The following is a 16,845-nucleotide window of genomic DNA, read 5'->3' as shown; positions in this document are numbered from 1 at the left end:
GAAGGGTTTTCGGTGGCGGCGGGATAGGGTTAGGGGAGAGTTTGAGAGACAAGAGAGGACGTGGGATTCAAGGGTGGCAGAATTAAGAGAAATGAGGCGTTAGGGTTGGGGTTAGATTAAAAAGGAAAGGGGTAACATGGACCGTTGATCTCAGAGATCAACGACCACGATTAGAGGAGGTTCTGGGTCTGGTGAGGGTTATTTAGTTTGGGCTGGGGCGGATTGGGCTAGAATTTTAAGTAATTGGGCTGGTGTAATTGGGTTAGGTCCGAAAAAATGATTAAGGAAAAGGGGCTATTATTTAAATACCCAATTAACTTAATAAAACAATTTTATAAAATAATTTATAAATGATAAAAATATCATTTGTGAATGAAAATGATTTAAATTAATTACTTGATATTATAAAAATATAAAAGGTCATTGTCGTGTAAAGTAAAGTAATTATGCACATATGGGCTATTATTACAAAGTTATTGCAATTATAGCCTACCAATGTAAATAGGGTTATGCATAAGATAATTAAAGCTTAATATAAATATAAATGATAAAAATTAAGCAATGAAATTGTTATAAAACCCTTTGTGATGCAATTGGTAATTATTTATATAATAAAATGCTAGGATGAATTAATTAAAAACCCTTAAAAAATGTAGAAATTATGGAAAAATATTGATTGATGATATACATACATTTTTTGAAAATAATATAGGGAAAAATTGGGTATCAACAACTGCCCATCTTTACCCGGGAAGGATGAAAGAGTTATCGGGTAAAGATATGATGGCAAATTTTGACCGAATAGGGTGATTTGAGAGACATAGGCCGCACTTCGGTTTCCGAGCTGTCTACATATCCCTGGTTTTTACAAAAATCAGGCCGTGTGTAGTTCTGGATTCAACGATGAATGAAGTCGATGGAATTGTTATAGGAATGGTGGTATGTTTCGGAAAGGTTCGTTTTTTGGGAAGGATAGTATCAGATGGGTTTATTCTGAGTTATGAATATGAGTCTGAAGTGTAACGGATGTATCATAGGGCAGATATCTGAACGGTCACAGAGTAAAGGCGGGTGATTGATGGGAATCGGTTAAATGGCAGAGTATAAGTAGTGCGAGCAGAAATCGGAGCGAAGGTTGCTCCTGTTTGAAGAACGGTTACCTCCTGGATTTCCTGCAAAACTTAAAACACGATGCATGCAAATATATAGATTACTGCGAGAATTTAAACATGATGCAAATTCCCTTTGGACCATGAAGATTGTCTTTGGACGGAGAGGATGACGTCCTTAGACCATGACGTCCTGGGCCATGTTTCATGAGATAAGGGATTCGCAGGCCATGTAATGATGTTCTCGGGCCATGAGAATGGTGCATCCGAACCATGATGCCTTTGAATAATGATGTGCAGTATTGAGAGATCCTCAGGCCATGACATAGTGTCTTCAGGCTTTGAGGATGATGCCTTCGGACTATGACGCCTTCAGATAGAAACATGATGATGGATCATATAAACAAACAAGACAGAGCTTAGTCTTGTATAGAATCGGGACAGAGCTTAGTCTCGGAAAAAGCAAAATAGTGCTAGGCTTCAAATAGTGTAACATTCAACATTAGACAAGGAAAGGCAGAGCTTAGCCTTATGCAGTTGGGGAGGCAGGGCTTAGCCTCGTGCAAGGAGAGGAAACAATGCTTAGTCTCGTGCAGTGGAAGGCGATGCTTAGCCTTATGCAAATAAGGAGGCAGGGCTTAGCCTCATGCAAGAAAGGGAGACAATGCTTAGTCTCATGCAACGGAAGGCAGTGCTTAGCCTTATGCAAATAAGGAGGCAGGGCTTAGACTTGTGCAAGAAGGGGAGACAATGGTTAGTCTCATGCAACGGAAGGCAGTGCTTAGCCTTATGCAAATAGGGAGGCAGGGCTTAGCCTCATGCAGGATTTGAGACAAGGCTTAGTCTCATGCAAAGAGAAGGCATAGCTTAGCCTTATGCAAATGTGGAGGCAGGGCTTAGCCTCATGCAAGATTTGAGACAGGGGCTTAGTCTCATGCAAAGAGAAGGGAGTGCTAAGCCTTATGCAAATGCGGAGGTAGGGCCTAGCCTCATGCAAGGATTGAGACAGGGCTTAATCTCATGCAAAGAGAAGGCAATGCTTAGCCTTATGCAAATATGAAGGCAGGGCTTAGCCTCATACAAGGATTGAGACAGAGCTTAGTCTCATGCAAAGAGAAGGCAATGCTTAGCCTTATGCTAATACGGAGGCAGGGCTAAGCCTCATGCAAGGATTCAGATAGGGCTTAGTCTCATGCAAAGAGAAGGCAATGCTTAGCCATATGCAGTGAACAAGTAGCAGATGGGAGTAGAATATTTCTTAGCTGGAGATATATTTGCGTCCGATGGCCTGATTGTTATGAGGATAGTGACTTTGATATGTGTATATTTGCGAATACTCCTGTTATGTTCACTGTGCCTGCATCTAAAGAAAATCGTGAGTTTTGTAGGGGAAGGTTGGTTCGTGCCCCTGTCTACTTGCTTTGCTTTGCTCTGTTCTGGAGGCCCTGTTCGAGTTACCCTGGGTAGCACCTGGCAGTTATAGAAATGAAGTTTTCGAAAATATGCACATATTTATGAAATAGAGTTATTTAGGAACATAGTGATATAATAGCAAGTAAATTAGATGAACTAATGACTGTAACACTTTTAGAGACGTTGCGGCTTCCTTGCATTAGAATTTTGAGGGTCCTTCTCAAAATTCTGCCCCAGTTCAATGAATGATCCTTCGACTGTTTTGCGTGCAACGAAGTTTGTTGGATATGCTCAGAAATTTTGAGAATCCTTCTCAAAATTCTGCCCTAGTTACTTAACCAATTTCTGACTGTCTGGCATATAATGGCGTCGGCTGGACTGGCTCCGGAATTTTGAGGGTCCTCCTCAAAATTCTGCCCCAGTTTCTGGTTCTGGGGGAAAATAAAATTTTATTAAGATATGACCGAACCCACAGGACTGGCTACGTATCCCCTCTTAAACGGGAATCAGGTCAAGCGTAGTTCAGTTATATCAGATGAATGAATGCAAATGATCTAAACATAGTATCTCTTGACTGCATCTGAATTGATGGGTTTTGGCCAAACTTCTCCGTCCATTTCTGCAAGTATGAGTGCTCCTCCTGTTAGCACCCAATGGACCATGTAAGGACCTCGCCAGTAGGGTGAAAATTTCCCTTTGGCTTCGTTCTGATGCGGGAAGATCCGCTTCAGCACCAACTGCCCCGGTGCGAATTGTCTTGGTTTGACCCTTTTGTTGAAAGCTCTGGACATTCTATTCTGATAAAGCTGACCGTGACATACTGCATTCATTCTTTTTCCATCTATGAGGGCTAGTTGATCATAGCGGCTCCTTATCCATTTTGCGTCACTAAATTCGGCTTCTTGTATGATCCTTAAAGAAGGAATTTCTACCTCAGCTGGAATGACACCTTCAGTACCGTAAACCAGTAAATAGGAAGTTGCCCCAGTTGATGTGCGGACCTTAGTGCGGGACCCCAATAGGGCAAAGGGTAACTTTTCGTGCCATTGTTTGTGATTTTCTACCATCTTCCTCAGTATCTTCTTGATCTTCTTGTTGGCAGCTTCCACTGCTCCATTCATTTGAGGCCTGTATGCTGTAGAGTTTTTGTGCTTGATTTGAAGGTTTCACACATGGATTTCTTTAGATCACTGTTGAGGTTGGCGGCATTTTCAGTGATAATGGACTCGGGAACCCCGAATCGACAAACAATGAGATCCTTCACAAAATTTGCGATGGCTTTCTTGGTTACGGCTTTGGAAGATGCAACCTCTACCCATTTTGTGAAGTAGTCGATAGCCACTAAAATGAATCGGTGCCCGTTTTGAAGCGGTTGGCTCGATTGGACCGACGACATCCATTCCCCAGGCAGTAAAAGGCCAAGGTGCACTTGTTGCATTGAGCTCGTTTGGTGGTACTTTTATCATGTCTGCATGTACCTGGCATTGGTGGCATTTCTGGACGTACCTGATGCAATCCGTTTCCATGGTCGTCCAAAAATATCCAGTTCTAAGTATCTTTTTGACTAGAACGGAACCATTCATATGTGGTCCGCAGGTTCCGACATGTATCTCCTCTACCAATCTGGAAGCTTCCTTTGCGTCAACACACCTTAACAATCCCAGATCAGGAGTTCTCCTATACAAAATTCCTCCGCTTAGGAAGAAATGATTGGATAGCCTACGCAGTGTGCGTTTCTGAGTATGGTTTGCCTGTTCTGGATATCCTCCTTTTGCCAAATATTCCTTGATGTCGTGGAACCATGTGTTCCCGTTCGTCTCTTCTTCAATATAAGCGCAGTAAGCTGGCTGATTATGGATCCTCACCGGGATGGGATCAATGAAATTCTTATCTGGATGTTGTATCATTGATGACAAGGTGGCCAGTGCGTCTGCAAACTCATTTTGGATTCTGGGCACATGTTTGAATTCTATCTTTGTGAACCTCTTCATCAGTTCCTATACATGATACAAGTATGGTAGTATCTTGGTGTTTTTCGTAGCCCACTCTCCTTAAACCTGATGTACCAGAAGATCGGAATCACCAATTACCAGTAACTCACGTATATTCATATCTATGGCCATATTGAGCCCCATGATGCAAGCCTCATATTCTGCCATATTGTTGGTGCACGGAAACCTAAGCTTTGCAGATACCAGGTAATGTTGACATGTTTTTGATACCAAAATTGCTCCAATGCCCACTCCCTTGAAGTTTGCAGCCCCATCGAAGAACATTCTCCAACCGTCGTAGGCTTCAGTAATGTCCTTTCCTATGAATGACACTTCTTCGTCAGGAAAATACATTTTTAGTGGTTCGTATTCTCCTCCCACAGGATTTTCAGCAAGATGGTCTGCTAATGCTTGTCCTTTGACTGCCTTCTGAGTTACATAGATTATGCCGAACTCACTTAACAATATCTGCCATTTAGCTAACTTCCTGGTTGGCATGGGCTTCTGAAAGATGTACTTTAGAGGGTCCATCATGGATATGAGGTGTGTGGTATAGGCACAGAAGTAATTCCTCAATTTCTGAGCTGTCCATGTCAAGGCACAGCAGGTGCGTTCCAGCAGAGAATACTGTGCTTCATAAGGTGTGAACTTCTTACTCAAGTAGTATATGGATTGCTCCTTTCTTCCTGTCTCGTCATTTTGTCCCAAAACACATCTGAAAGCTCCATCTAATATGGATAGATAGAGTATCAAAGGTCTCCCAGGTTCAAGCGGGACTAGGACTGGCGGTGTAGACAGGTATTCCTTGATTTTGTCAAAAGCCTTCTGACAATCTTCGGTCCAACTGGTTTTAGCATCTTTCCTCAACATTTTGAAGATGGGTTCACATATTATCATAGACTGTGCTATGAAGCGGCTGATGTAGTTGAGGCATCCTAGGAAGCTCATCACGTCCTTTTTGCTCTTTGGTGGCGGTAATTCTTGGATAGCCTTAACTTTGGACGGGTCCAACTCGATTCCTCGGCGGCTGACGATGAATCTCAACAGCTTTCCTGCGGGAACCCCGAATGCACATTTTGTGGGGTTCAGTTTTAGATTATACCTCCTTAGCCTGTCAAAGGACTTTCTCAAGTGTGCTATGTGATCTACGGCCCTCTTGGATTTGATGATGACGACGTCAACATACACCTCTATTTCCTTGTGTATCATATCATGGAAGATGGTCGTCATGGCTCTCATGTAAGTAGCCCTATCATTCCTTAGATCGAATGGCATCATCTTGTAGCAGTACACTCCCCACGATGTAATGAAAGCTGTTTTCTCTGCGTCTTCTTCGTCCATCTAGATCTGATAATAACCCGCGAAGCAATCTATAAAGGATTGGAGTTCATGCTTGGCACAATTATCGATCAGAATATGTATATTTGGAAGTGGGTAATCGTCCTTGGGACTTGCTCTGTTTAAATCCCAATAGTCAACACACACCCTGACTTTTCCATCTTTCTTCAGAACTGGTACGATGTTGGCTAACCAGGTTAGGTACTCAACTACCCTGAGGACTTTGGCTTTGATCTGCTTGGTGACTTCCTCTTTGATTTTTAGGCTCATATCTGGTTTGAATTTTCTGAGTTTCTGCTTCACCGGCGGGCACATTGGGTTGGTAGGCAACTTATGAGCCACTATGGATGTGCTCAGACCGGTCATATCATCATATGACCATGCAAAAATATCCTCATATTCTTTCAGGGAACGAGTGTACTCTTCCTTCTCTGACGGTGATAGGTGAATGCTTATGCGAGTCTCTTTGACGGTTTCGGAGTCTCCCAAATTGATTGCTTCGGTTTCTTCCAGGTTAGACTTAGGTTTATTCTCAAAGTTCTCAACTTCTCTAACAACTTCCTCAGGTATTTCATCCTCTTCTTCTGAGTCACTATCCTTATATTGCGTTGTCTCATTGCATGTCACAGTCATCGGTTCATCAGGGAAAGTAATAATAACGCTGTAGAAGAAAAAAATGTGAAAGATAATAATGAATAATAAATAGCAATGCATTAATTGAATTTGAAAATATCTAAAACAGGTACGGCTCGATGGCTCGAGCAATTATTTCAAAACAAAATGCGTCTTTAAAATAAAATTACTGAAAATATCTTAAATGCCTAGCATGGCTAAAAATAAATCAGGCTAATTGCCATGCTACCTAGGAACTCGGCGGGCCAGGGATGGTGTGGCAGTCCAATTCTTGAGAACGACTCCCTTCTCCATAGTCTGAATGGTGAAGCCTTCTTCCTCCTCCTCCTCCTCCTCCTCCTCCTCAACTATCGCATTGCAATCCATATCCTTGTCTTCTAGGAACTTGTTCCTTAGCCCAACCAAAGCTTCTTCCTCTGCAGATCCCATATTGTATCGGCCTGGTGAAAAATCTGACTCAGATGTGGCACTGGCTGCTCGAGAGGGTAATAAGGACCACGCCATGGTGGCGACCAATCATTATATTCTTGCCAGGTGTATGGATATCCTAGCCCGAAAGTTATGCCGTGACGTTTCAACTGTATCGGTTTGGTAATGCCCTGGAGTTTCTTCCCAAGCCCTTTTCCAGGTTCATACCCAGACCATGCCAGTATGCTTTCTATTTTGTTACTCCACCACTTGTTCTTCTCAATTGCATTGACATGTTCAATGTGGTGGTAAGTTTCTCCACCCAGCCTTCTTCTATTCCCGATAACCGGGATAGTTTGACTGCTGTAAATGTGGTTACTTCTATCTTCGTGAATGATAACCTCCTGATGGTTCCATTCGAACTTCACGGCCTGGTGCAGCATGGAAGCCACAGCCCCAGCAGCATGTATCCAAGGTCGACCCAATAGAAGATTGTATGTAGTTGATATGTCTAGTACTTGGAACTCAACATCGAACCAAGTTGGTCCCATTTGCAGACAAAGGTTAATCTCCCCAATCGTAGCTCTTTGAGACCCATCAACACTACAAGAAAAAAGGCCTTTAGCGGCAATAAATATTCATTTTAGTGGCAACATTTATTGCCGCAAAAACTTTTACCGGCAATCAATTATTTGCCATTGTATCCAGCGTCGCTAAAGCTTTTAGCGGAAATTATATCGAGTGCTGGTAAAGGTCCTAATTATTGCCGCTAAAAGTTCGAATTTTTAGTGGCATTTAGTTACCGACAATTATAATAGCCACTAAAATTGCCCCTCAATTTGCCTTTTATTCTGCTTTAACAACATTTGTTATGGCCGATCAATATCCATTTTATTGCTGATAAATGTACTTTTTAATAGCCATTATAATAGCAATTGAATATATACCCAAATTTGCCATTATACTACTCCTAATATTTAATAGCCTTTCTTTTGTATGCAATTCCAACATCATAAAAATATGTCGCATTCAAGAAAGCATTAAAATATTTTATTCATAATGTATAGAAACAACTACTAATACATAAATTTAGAGTATCAACATATAAGAAAAATACGTCATTGGAATCCAATAATAGTTGTTTCTCCTTCTACAAGCCTAGTTCCATACGGTGTCAGTTTTAGCCTCCAAGGGCATCATCATATTTAGATTTGGAACAAAGCATTTATTCTCTAAATCGACATTTCTGCCCCACATGAATCAGATGATACCGGGTCGTCATTCATTGTGTCTTGACAAGGCTAAACAAACACGGTCGATTCTTGATGACTCCAGCAAATTGCATCCATTAGACAGTGACTTTGAAGCCACGTTATTTGTGGATTATAGCTTCAAAGTAAACTGCACAATAGAAGTTGTTCGAATACTTACAGCATCTACTCATGAAAAGAAATTAACATATATGCAGTCGAAGTTAGACTGTGAAGGTAAAAATAAACGTTGATTCTCTCCAACTTTGTACTCTTAGCTCTTTGTTTATTGAGCATCACATGTGACTAGGTCCGGTTAATTGGTAAAAACACACATTCAGACACAAAAAAAATGAATTCAATTTTTGGAAAAATATAAAATAATAAATAATGCACAAATAGTTAACTTCAGCCGAGAAGCAAAACTAATATTGCATAATTTCTTTAACTGTTCGTGCAAGGGATGTTGCAGCCTCTCGATAATGCACAACTCACTGCAAGTACAAATGACAAAAATAAATGTCTGAACAAAATTTTATGGATACAATGATCTTCACATCAGTTTTCAATTGTAAAATATAAACATAGCTACTAATGGATAACACAAACTATTAAAATATTTAAGGCTTTCCATACATGTTAGATGCAATTCCAAATTTATTTTTTCCCAACTCACAAAAATCACACTGCTACATCACCTCCCAACTTTGTAATTTAAAGAACCATCGATACTCCATCATTTCTTAATCTAATAAACTTGAACAGATATTTCTAAGAAAAAATATTGGTGCTCTAAATTTTGTATTTCAAGTGAAAGATATATGATATACTGTCCAATAGAAGGCTTACTAAATACTCGCAGTAGATATCATATCACTTTACGCTAAGAATCAAGAACTACGATTTCTATCGTTTTGTATTCTTTGGATACTTCATTTTATACAGATCACTCACAAGTTAATGCACAATATATATTTTATTCTTCCTTAAGAAAGCAAAAAAGCTTTCTAACCAAGGAGTAAAGAGTCCACCTTGACTGATTTAAGGACTTTGAACACTAAAGAAAATCAAAAGTCTTAAGGTTATAGTAACCCCAATATAACTCACGATCAAAGAAATTAACACTTCTCAGGATATGAATGTCATCATATTTATATATCTTTTAATATTGACAAAAATAGGTCAGTTCAGGCCCTAGGAATATTGTTCAAAAGTCCCATTTAAGTTGCAATTTCAAACAAAACCTATCGTGTCTCACTAAAAATTTTATTACTTAAGTATAAGCTAAAAAAGAAATGACAGCATGCTGCATGGAAACATAAGGCAGGCCAAGGTGCCTATGGAAATAATTCATACCTGAGCAGTTCGGACATCTTGAGCATAAATTGGTGAAATCGTGGTAACACTATTAGAAACACAATTGCACCCTGCAACAAGAAGAACCATATCCACTGCATATTAAAAAAATTGAAAGGAAAGGAGCCACCCAAGATAAGTTATAACAACTTATCATTAGAATCTTGCTACCTTCACATGATTTATTCCATCACTTGCTTAATTGTCCTGCATTCTATCTGGCTTGTCGAATGATAAGCATCAAGACTGCAAGATATTTAACGCTGATGCTGGTGCAGCCCATTTCTATTGCCACAAAGAGATCCCAACAGAGTGGTTTCTTCATGAAATAATAGAATCTTGAATGTATAAAAAGTAGCAGCAAAAGATGTTTGCCAATTAGTTGTAGAAAAAAATTAACAAGGATTTACGGAAACATCAAGAACAAGGTGTTGATCCGTTTGCGAAAAATGTGAATGAACAACCATTAGATAGTTAAAAATGAAGAAGCCTCTTTCAGATTCATCTAATTGAATATTTATATAAAAAAGTGCGGAACTAACTTTCGCGGCATTAATAGACCAGTTGAAGCTTTTACACTAGATAGAGTTCATCGACATCTATGCAGTGTATCGATCAATTATTTTTACACTAGCAGAACTACTAGAAACTACTATAGTTTTCCAATATTGATGCTCTGCTAGATGCTACTGTACAAAGTAATACATATGTGAATTACATAGATACTAAAATGTATGTTACTAAACATCACAATAGGCTATAATAATATCCACAAAGCACATTAACAAAGGCAATTTTTGGTAACTAAATGTGCTCACGATAAGAAATTTAAATGCATACTTGAATTTGTATCTAGAGTGTGTGTCTGCAAGAGGTTTCAAGTGACATCCCCACGTTGAAAATCCAATTACCAAATTAAATCTTATTTTCCACAAGACCAAATTCATGAAATTACACCTTGAATTTCACCTTCTCTTTTTTATCGTTGCATCATAATATGAATAAATTCTGAGTTTGAAATATCAGTATAGATCCTAATGTAAAGTATATCGGACTAAACAAAGAAAGTTTAATTTCATAAGACTTACCGCAGAAGGAATAAAAAGTAGATAAGGTAGAAAGTACAATTTTAATTTTGATAAGTCATGAAACCCTAGCTCCTAGTGAGCGATCGAATGTATATTTGGCGCACATTTAATCTGATCGATGTAACTAGAAACACAAAATCACACTAGGAATAAGTCAATAAGTTTGTTTACAAGCTCCAAATTCTATGCTTCAGAAAGAAAAAGCCATCCAAAATGAAGAAAAAAAAGCTAGAAAAAAAAAAAAAGATAGACAGAGAGAGAGTGGACAGATATTACCTGGTGATGGTGGCCGACAATAGTGCGAGATGATTTGGGTGCCGACGATAGAGAGAGATATACATGAGGGGTCTAATCAATTTTGTGCATCTCTCTTCTCTGGCAGAGATGATAGTTTCTCAATTTGGGGTGAATGTATCCTTTCGGGAATATTTCATAGGGAAACAAATAAAGAGAAGATTAAAATCAACTTTAGGAGTAATTTTTAGTGGCTATTACTTTGACTTTCCAGTAAAGAAGCACTCTTTTCTGGCCAAAGTTAAATAGCCGCAAATATTTGTGTTTACATAATAAAGTAGCTGCAATTATTTAATTGCCGCTAAATAATTGCCACTAAAGGACTTTTTTCTTGTAGTGCAAATGCTTTCACGTTCATACTTCCTGCCCGTATCTCATGGAAATCTCTGCCCAACCTTTTCAGAGTAGTCAGTGGACAAATGTTGAGGCTTGAACCCCCATCTATTAAGACCCTAGCGATAAATTTGTCCTCAGTACTGTGATATGCAATGCCCTGTTGTGACCTAATCCTTCAGGTGGTAGTTCATCTTTGTGGAAGGTGATCTTGTGACAGTACTTGCCCTACCATGTTGGCCATCTCTCCACTGGTGATATTATTGGGCACATAAGCTTCATTCAACACCTTCATTAGAGCACTCCTATGTGCCTCAGAATTTTGCAATAGCGACAGGATGGATATCTGGGCGGGAGTCTTGTTTAAATGATCGACGACAGAGTATTCTCTTGCCTGTACTTTCCTCTAAAGATTGTCTGGTCCAGTTTCAATGACAGGTTGTTTGGTAGCAGCCTCGTTGCTTGGTCCTCCCAAATTTTCGGGTGTATAGATCCTTCCAATTCTGATCATCCCTTGTGCGGCACCAGATTCTTCCATCTTTTCTTTTCCCTTTCGCCTAGCTTCGACAACGTAATCCCAAGGTATGGTGTTGGACTTGAAAGGAGGTGTGGTTTCTACTGTCACTGTGAAAAGTGTGGCCACTTCTACCTCTAATGGAACAGGTATGGCTGTAGGTGGTGCTGCCTCTACCTCAAATGGAACCGATGCGGTTGCCTCAACCTCAACTGGCGGTTGTACCTGCACCACAATAGGATTAAGCGTGACTGCGGGCTTCTTAGGATTATCACCCTCTTTGATAAGTTCGATTGATCCCTCGGGATCCCACTCCTCGTCAGTTTCTATCACATTGATCCCTTCGCTCCTATGATCTAGAAGAGGTTGTTGCGGACGTTGGGTGTGGCCTCCTTCGCCTGTATGATTTCATTATCAATCAATGTCTGGATCTTATCTTTCAATGTCCGACACTCGTCAATAGTATGCCCTTTCATACCGGAATGATATGCACAGGTTTTTTCGGGCTGACCCATTGAGATGAATTCTCCATTGCCACAGCGGGAATAGAGGTGACATAACTAGCAGCCTTCAATCTTTCGTACAACTGGTCGATGGGTTCAACAATGCCAGTGTACTGTCTAGGTGGTTTGCAATAAAAATTAGGTCTGGGTTTCTCGTAATTTGGACAAGTTGGAGGTGAATAATAGTAGGTTGGCTGGGTGTTATAAGTGTGATAGGTGGTGGCGGGTTGAGAATATATGAGTGGTGAGGGTTGGTATGTAGGTGGAGGTGTTTGGTATGTGAGTGGAGATTTTGGGCCTTGGGCCACCATCACTGCCCCTACTTCTTTCTTCTTTGATATGCCACCTAATTGCAATGCTTTGTTCGTGGCTTGCAGTGCCTCGAAATTTGTAACCATCCCACTTTTAATACCCTCTTCAATCCTTTCTCAGAGTTTGATGATATCGGAGAACTTATGATTCTCAATAACCATTAGCCTTTCATAATACTGTGGGTCCTGTGCCCGGACAAAGAACTTGTTCATCTATTCCTCGTCTAATGCTGGTCTGACCTTGGCTGCTTCTGACCTCCACCGAGTAGCATACTGCAGAAAAGTCTCGGTTGGCTTCTTTTTAGGTTCTGGATATAGAAGACATTTGGTGCATTCTCCGTATTGAACCTGAATCGGTCCATAGAGTTTGATGCCATACTCACCCAATTGGCCCACTTCTTAGGATTCTGGCTTATGTACCAGGACAGGGCATCTCCGGTAAGACTTCTCATGAAGAGCTTTATTTGAATCCTTTCATCTTCTCCGACCCCCACGAGCTTGTCACAATAAGTTCTCAGATGAACCCGTCAAATATTTCGAACTTGGGAGGTTTGTAACCCTCCAACAGTTCCACATCTGGTTGTATGCATAAATCCTCATAGTTCAGACCCTCTATCCCTTTACCTCCTTCAACACCCTGAACCCGACTTGGCAACTTCTTGAGTTCCTCGGCCATGTTCTTGATGAGTAGGTCCTTCTCGGCAGATTCTGGTGTATAGGAGATTGGTTGAGTGGAGTGAGGTAAGGTTTCTATGTATATAGGGTTGTTTTGGTGGGTGCCAGGGATTTGGGCATAGTGGTGGTCATTGGTCGAGTTTTGAGGATCGGGAATGGGTTATGGTGTGTTTTGTGGAGTGTGATAGGTAGTGGTTTGTGGGTACTGGGTAGGAAGATGTTGGTGTTGAGGAGAAGTGGGTACTGGTGGAGGATTGGGATTTTGAGGAGGAGTTGCATATTGATGGGGTGCTGGAGGATTTTGTAGATGTTGGTTTGGCGTATTTTGAGGAGGTGCTGGGTTTTGAGCATTTTGTTGGTTAATGTCTGGGACGTTTAGGGTGAGGGGGAGGTTTGTCAAGTTGCGGACCTGCTCAAGTTCCCCTGTAACTCCAGTATTTTTTGTTCCAATTGCAAGACCAAATCATTCTGGGCCGGAGTACTCTGACTTTCTGAAGTTTCGATGTTCTCAGCATTTTCTTTTCGGATGCCACTCAAATCATCCATCATGGCTTTTCCTCTGCTTTTTGGATTACTCGGAGGAGGAGGAGGTGGAGGGCCTCTAGATCTGGTGTGATATGCTGATGATGCCAGTATGTGCGAACCAACCTTAGGGGATGGGAATAAAAAAATACAAAAGGTACACAAGTCAGTAAGGATTCTGAAAATGTTTGTAGTATTTAAACACATATTTCGGGAATGTAAATTCGCGTCCTAGTTTGGGAGCCTCGTTGTGCCCGAGGTAGGCCTAGCGACACGTTGATTTGGAGAATTTCAGTGCCAATAATTGCCTCATTTCATTAATGTAAAAATAGATGAATCTAAAACAACACTAAATAAGATAAGTCACTGATGGCACTTGGCCTTACTACATTTGAAAAAGTAAATAAACCTAATCTACTTGGTCCCAGAAGGACCTTCTCCAGGCTGGATGTTCTTGACTTCGTCGATCGAATTCCCCAGTTAGCGCAGGTTCAGCAGTAGGTATGCCCTTGCTAAATGTCCTCCTTCACTTCCTTCGGTGTTCAGGCAATCAGTGACTCTCTTCCTCATTTTCCCTCCGATTCCATCAGACTGCACTCCAGATATTCCAACCTTTCGCTTAATTTAACAGTCATCTCCCTCCATTTATTAATTAGTTCCATGTTGGTCTTGTGTCGCTCCCGATGCTCGGCCTCGGACTCGTGAACTCTTTTGCGCAGTTTGTTATACTTGACTTGTACCTCGACAACTTCATCTATGACTCTATTTCCTGGACCAACCCTTGGCTCGAATATTCCTGCTATGTTGTCTTCCAACCATGATGGGTAAAAGTACACATGACCGGCATGATACCGATCTGGCTCGATGGTATCCTTTTCCAAGATAATTTTCAAATGCCACATATGATGAGCTTCGTATTTGTATGGGACGTCGTCATCCTGAAAATCTGCCCTGTAGTGACTCATTTTAGCAACTCGCGGTATGACCTGCTTCCTGCCTGCATGTCTCATAACCCTGATGGGAGCATAAGGGTATATGCCCCTTAACCCGAACAGCACCAAATACGGAACATCCCTAGATCTGATGATGAACTCGTCGGTAGGGAACCATTCGAACATCCATTGAACCTGATCCTCGGTCAAATTGCTGAAAAGCCGCGCCCACCCTGTAGCATTTTCGGGTTGAGCAAACCTGTCTGGTATATAAGTCATTCTCTTAGGATGATGGAAAGCTATGTGATCATTCCACGGGCTTTCGCGGAAGCTCTTGACGGTATTGACCATTTTGGAGATGCTCTAACAACCAAACTTGTAGCAGCATATTACAACCTTCGAAGTATTTGTACCCCTTCTGATAGCGCTCTAAGGCCCGGTATATGTCTGCTATGATCATAGGGACAATGGTATATGTCTGCCCCTCGATCCCATCCATCAAGGTTTTGGTTACCATGGCCAGTCTGGTGTGGATTCTGTCCCCTTGGATCAGGAACACTAACATACCCAAAAAATGGACGATGAACACAAAAGCCCCCTATTTCTTCCAAGAGAGGGGTCATTTCTATGTTTCCAAAGCGAAACACAGCACTTTCTTTGTCCCAGAACATTATGGAAGCTTCGATTAACATGTTGTTCGGCTGGAGGTCCAACAAAGAAGGCAAATTTCCCAAGACCCTTTTCACATGATTTTTATCACTTGATGGAAGATCCTCCCACCAATCTAGCAACAATGGTGGTATGTTACGGACCATGACGAACCTGGGGACTTCGTGCCTCATTTTCTGCAAAACAAATATGGTTAGGCCCTTTCCCCCGCCAGATTAGACTATTTATACAATAATGATTAGCGTATTGGACTTGTTTCTCCAAAATTAATGCATAAAATCGTGGTTGCGTCCGTTGGGATTATGGAAAACCCGATGGACTTTTGGACGAGGCTTGTCTTAAAGGGTTATTATGCGGACAACATGTTAACCCGGCTAGGTTTGACCATGATGCATGTACAATTAATCGGAGTAAGGTTTCTATAGAGGTCTATACTGGTACCCTCAAGTGGACAACTTGAGGGAGGAAAGGCACGGAACCGTCGACTGCACCGCTGATCGACTAGTTTTACCGCAAATACGCCTTTTCAAATTTAAAGGGTGATATTTAGGAAGGGCGCAAACACTCATCGAGTGTTGCTATGCGATTGATTACACATGAGTGGAATATGATGTTGAGCATGATTTATGCAACAATAAATAGCATGTTGTCACGTATTTGCACGTTAAAAATGATAAATGCAGTATTTAATAATTGAAAGACGTTTAAGAAAGAAAACACGGAGACAAGTCAGTTTCTGTGGTAAAGGAAATCATAAATGCTTGAAAATAGGCAATTAAATCCAGATAAAGGGGGAAGGGGAAAGGGTGCATATGTATTAACAAAATAAAGCATGCTTAAGACTAACTCACAAAAAAACAAGTTTGTTATGGTAAGAACCTAAGTATCCCCAGTAGAGTCGCCATGTTGTCGCGCCCCCTTTTTCCTCGCGGAGTCCGGGTTTCGACATTTTGGAGACAACTCCTTTCCTTTTGGGAATTGGGTATGAGATTTGAAGAGTCACCACCTAACAGATTAAGGTTCGTTAGGGCACCTAGAGCAAATAACTCATGAACTAGTTTACGTTACCAGAGATTGGGTAAGGGCTCGTAAATTACCTTGAGGGGAAGGTGTTAGGCACCCCTCGAGGTCCACAACAGTGGGTCCCAGCCAAACTCAATTTAAGCAAATTAGTCTTATGAGGAAATAAAGCAATTTAAACAAATAGATATTACTTTTAAAACAAGGAGTAAAAGAGGTCCTACGTTTTTTAGCCTATAGGATCACTTCTGTGCAATACTTGGTAATCGTCACCAAGTTGGGGTGCTACACATAGCATTAACGCCCAGGTCATCAATTTCCTTTTACTACCCAATTACCCTCCCCTTTTTGATTATTACCTAAGCGTTCTAATAACATCCAGTACGTACCCTATGCGTGCACTACCCGTCCCTTACCTCTAGCCCTGGAGGTGTTTAGGGCCTCTATTTAAGGTGGTTCTAGACTCACCTATGTTGTTTAAAAGGA

The 16,845-nt window shown here is 41.0% G+C and overlaps 1 long non-coding RNA gene across 2 annotated transcripts; it reads right to left on the bottom strand.

Annotated features, from left to right (window-relative positions):
• Window positions 1-7,993: 7,993 nt before the first annotated feature.
• On the bottom strand, window positions 7,994-11,002 carry LOC109210364. 2 transcript variants are annotated; one of them, XR_002065536.1, is made up of 4 exons: window positions 10,863-11,002; window positions 9,670-9,836; window positions 9,499-9,569; window positions 7,994-8,293 (listed from the first exon to the last, which is right to left on the bottom strand). It is a non-coding gene; the product is annotated as an uncharacterized LOC109210364 (long non-coding RNA). The 2 variants fall into 2 exon arrangements; XR_002065535.1 differs by lacking the exon at window positions 7,994-8,293 and adding an exon at window positions 8,381-8,636.
• Between the last annotated feature and the right edge of the window lie 5,843 nt (window positions 11,003-16,845).

Source organism: Nicotiana attenuata, unplaced genomic scaffold (genome assembly GCF_001879085.1).
Source record: "Nicotiana attenuata strain UT unplaced genomic scaffold, NIATTr2, whole genome shotgun sequence".
Taxonomy (NCBI): domain Eukaryota; kingdom Viridiplantae; phylum Streptophyta; class Magnoliopsida; order Solanales; family Solanaceae; genus Nicotiana; species Nicotiana attenuata.
The sequence above is the reverse complement of the archived record's forward strand: the minus strand, read 5'-3'. Positions and strand labels throughout refer to the sequence as shown.